Here is a 4,864-nt window from a genome sequence, read left to right on the forward strand (position 1 = left end):
CTTCAAACACGCGCCAATGCCTCATTAAAGACTGCAAACCATCCCATTAGGTGCAAATGCATGGAAACATATTCATGATTATTCAAATGAATCCTTGTAAAATAATCAGTACTGCCTTCATAAATATTCATCATCACTGTGCTAATCACTGTGCAATCTCACGAGGGTGTGGCCCTGTAATCCTGCACCCTTTTGCCCTCTCCTCCCTCCTCCCTTTGTCTGAGACTCTTTTTTGTCCACTCCTAAGCCTCCTAAGGTGTTCTTAGGTCTTGAAGATCTCATTCAGGGTAGAGATACTTCTGGTTGTGATCTAATGCTTGCTGTATTTATCTCTCTTGGAAGGTTATTCTTACCAGAAGATGATTCTTTTTCTGCAAAGTATATCGGACCATGGCTCAACAGCTGCAGATTCTCAGGCATCAATACTTCCTTGACACTAAAATGTTCTTTTCATCGCATGGGCATTGTGGCCAGAGCAGTGTGCTGGGGCTGGGAGAGCACCCAGAAGAATGACACCTTATAGTCTGGTGCAGGATAAAAACGAGGGAAACACGCTCTGCAACAATGTGTGTAATGAGGCCAGGTGCGGTAGCTCACACCTGTAATCCCAACATGGTGGCTCACGCCTGTAATCCCAACACTTTGGGAGGCTGAGATGAGCAGATCACTTGAGGTCAGCAGTTCAAGACCAGCCTGGCCAACATGGTGAAACCCCCGTCTCTACTAAAAATACAAAAATTAGCAGGGCGTGGTGGCGCAAGCCTGTAGTCCCAGCTACTTGGGAGGCTGAAGCAGGAGAATCGCTTGAATCCTGGAGGCAGTGGTTGCAGTGAGCAGCGATCATGCCATTGCAGTCCAGCCTGGGCTGGCGACAGAGCGAGACTATGTCTCAAAAAAAAAAAAAAAAAGAAAAAAATCAATATGCGGAATGAAATTCACACAAATAGAAGTACAAGGCAGAAGCCCTGGGAGAACATGTGGGGTTGGAGAGCAGGCACCAGGAGGAACCTGGATATGTGGAGAGGGGGGCACCTCTGGGCTGTGTGGCATTCAGAGGCTCCCTTCTAGCTATGCACCTCTTTTCCCCTCATCCTGGTTATACCCCTTTTTTTTAACTTGAAGATTTGTTATTGATGGCAGGACCATATGGAAAGTTACAGCATGCATTTGGGTGAGGCAAGGTATGAGGGAGATCCCTATAAGATGTGTGAGTAAGTAGACATTAATCCTTTAAAAGAACCCCTCTAGGAGCTTGTTCCAGTCACTAGGACTTAGCACAGCGGCAAGAAAGAGCCAAAGAAAACAAAGAAAGGCACATGCATTCATAAGCTCAAGAAACCAGAACACGGGGTCACACAGGTGCCCTTTTCTGGTAGTACTCAGTTGTGCCCAGTGTAGTCTATTTAGACATTTGATGGTAAGGAAGTGTCAAAGCCATTTATATCCACTGATGGAAAAAGATACAAAGGAAGAGGAATCTTTTTACAGTTAAGAACTTTGGAAATTCTGGAATAGGACTAGAAATAATAAAATTTGCCCAGGCACAGTAGCTCACTCCTGTAATCCCAGCACTTTGAGAGGCTGAGGTGGACAGATCATTTGAGGTCAGGAGTTCGACACCAGCCTGGCCAACATGGCAAAACCCCGTCTCTACTAAAAATACAAAAATTAGCTGGGTGTGTTAGCACACACCTGTAATCCCAGCTACTCGCAGGCTGAGGCAGGAGAATGGCTTGAACCTGGGATGCAGAGGTTGCAGAGCAAGACTCTGTCTCAAACAAACAAACAAACAAAAAAACAGGGAAAGGAAAAAAGAAATAACAATATTAAAGGGAAAAGAAAAGATAATTAATAGCTACCACAACTTCAAGGCCCAGAAAAAATGTGTAAGTATTCTATTGTTGTAGGCTATTCTGCAAGGTACAGGGGAATCTCACTGTCATCTTTAATTCGATATAAGAATCATTTTACTTTTCAAGCTTTTCAGGGTGTAAAGAAAACCCACTGTTGCATATGTTTTGAAGAAGAATCATTTTTCTTATCAAATAGAAGCAAATAGCTCCTAAGTACCAAACATGTATAGCATGAAAATGAATTGAAAATACTTTCTAAGGCAATATTTTTAGTAGTTTCATTTGTCTTCTTAAAGGCCTGAAAATAAAATAGCCCATCAAGGAAAGCACTCTGTTTCCCCTTCCTATTAAACATAGAGAACACGACCAGGGTAGAGAAAGGATGCTGGGTGACAAAAACCCATTTTTCATGGTTGATTTGTTAGTGGCTTCAGAGAGATAAATAATATTACTTTCTAATCCAAAGAAGTCTCATACCTAAGATTTGCAACATTATTTCTTAAATCCACATAGCTTTCTCTTCCTAGAAATTGTCACACACAAAAACACAGGAGTCCCTGGTTTGATTTAATGAGATTTACACAAAGGGAGTTGTCAGTAACCACTGAAACAGGGCAGGGTTTTCATAATGATTGTGCTTGAATTGTGTTCCAGTCTGAAAAGAGCCTTTTTAATGATAAGGTTTTGGGGGTGGGAGAAGCAGGGTGTAGGAGAGTGGCAGGGGCGGGGGAGTAGATGTCGTTTTTCACGGTAAGACACTGAAAAGTCTTTTATCTATTTAAAAGGATAGCAGGTGGGCTCCACTAACAAGTCTTAACCCCAGGACTTGGCTTAACCCTGGAGAAAATGTTTTTCATTTTCACCCCTATGTATTTGCTGGTTCTTCACTTCTTTAAATTGCAAGCTCTTCAAATAGAACTCAGAAGGCCTGGGGGAGTAGGCAGCAGTTCAGCCAAGGACAGTTCCGAGGGTTTGGAATACCTCCGCACAACAGAGCTCCTAGAGACCTCGACAGTTGAGCAGGCAGCCCTGAATCAGCAGCTCCCAGGCAACGCTGACCTGAGCTATTTTGAAGCTGGTGACACTGAAGCCTATGACTGTCTCCCGGATTAACAGCATGGGAGCTAGGATTTTTTATAGTGTTAGATAATTCCACCCATCTGAATTTCTCTATTTTGATTTCTCACCTCAAGCCTAAAAACATCCACGGAACTCATTCTAGAAGAAGCCCAATCTAGTTAATTTTACCGGTGAACTGTATAGGATGACATCCCTACACAAAAGGGCAGGACCAGAGCCCGCTCCATGTGGAAGCCATGCTTAGAAGTCCAGGGTCAGCTCAGCACTCTCTGGCTTCCTGTGTTCTCAGGATTTACTCCCCCTTCACCATTTTTGTCACTTTTCATTTTTTTTTCTAATTATTTTTATTGCAATACAGATGAGGCCTCCTTAGGTTGCCCAGGCTGGTCTTGAACTCTTGGGCTCAAGTGATCTTCCCACCTCAGCTTCCTAAAATGCTGGGATTATAGGCATGAGCCACTGCACCAGGTCTCTTTTTACTTTTTTTTTTTTTTTTTTTTTTTTTTTTTTTTTTTTGAGACGGAGTCTCACGCTGTGGCCCAGGCTGGAGTGCAGTGGCGCGATCTCGGCTCACTGCAAGCTCCGCCTCCTGGGTTCACGCCATTCTCCTGCCTCAGCCTCCTGAGTAGCTGGGACTACAGGCGCCCGCCACCGCGCCCGGCTAATTTTTTTTTGTATTTTTAGTAGAGACGGGGTTTCACTGTGGTCTCGATCTCCTGACCTTGTGATCCGCCCGCCTCGGCCTCCCAAAGTGCTGGGATTACAGGCTTGAGCCACCGCGCCCGGCCTACTTTTTAAATTATGTTTATTGAGGTATAATTTATATACAGCTTAAAAATTCACCCTTTTTTGGTGTATAGTTCCGTGAGTTTTGACAAACAAATGTTATGCTGTGGGCTGAACTGTGTCCGCCTCCCAAATTCACATCATCTGGAAGCCCTAGCCCTCAATGTGATTATATTTGGACACAGAGGGTTTTTCATTTTTAATTTTTTTTTTTTTTTTTGAGACGGAGTCTCGCTCTGTCACCCAGGCTGCAGTGCAGTGGCCGGATCTCAGCTCACTGCAAGCTCCGCCTCCCGGGTTCACGCCATTCTCCTGCCTCAGCCTCCCGAGTAGCTGGGACTACAGGCCCCCGCCACCTCACTCGGCTAGTTTTTTGTATTTTTTTAGTAGAGACGGGGTTTCACCGTGTTAGCCAGGATGGTCTCGATCTCCTGACCTCGTGATCCACCCGTCTCGGCCTCCCAAAGTGCTGGGATTACAGGCTTGAGCCACCGTGCCCGGCCTCATTTTTAATTTTTTAATTTTTTAATTTTTTATTTTTTTTTGAGACAGACCCTCGCTCTGTCACCCAGGCTGGAGTGCAGTGGCACGATATCGGCTCACTGCAAGCTCTGCCTCCCGGGTTCATGCCATTCTCCTGCCTCAGCCTCCCCAGTAGCTGGGACTACAGGTGCCCGCCACCACGCCCAGCTAATTTTTTTGTATTTTAGTAGAGACGGGGTTTCACTGTGTTAGCCAGGATGGTCTCGATCTCCTGATCTTGTGATCCGCCCATCTCGGCCTCCCAAAGTGCTGGGATTACAGGCTTGAGCCACCGCACCTGGCGTTTTTTTTTGTTTTTTTTTTAAACAGAGTCTCGCTCTGTTGCCCAGGCTGGAGTGCAGTGGTGTGATCTCAGCTCACTGCAACCTCCGCCTCCCGGGTTCAAGCAATTCTCCTGCCTCAGACTCCCAAGTAGCTGGGATTACAGGCGCCCACCACCACGCCCGGCTAATTTTTGTATTTTAGTAGAGACAGGGTTTCACCATTTTGACCAGGCTGGTCTCGAACTCCTGACCTCAGGCGATCCACCCTCCTCGGCCTCCCAAAGTGCTGGGATTACAGGTGCGCCCGGCTTATCATTTCTTAATATACTTAGTTCGAAT

This window comes from Macaca fascicularis, chromosome 18, assembly GCF_037993035.2.
Source record: "Macaca fascicularis isolate 582-1 chromosome 18, T2T-MFA8v1.1".
NCBI classification, from domain to species: Eukaryota; Metazoa; Chordata; class Mammalia; order Primates; family Cercopithecidae; genus Macaca; species Macaca fascicularis.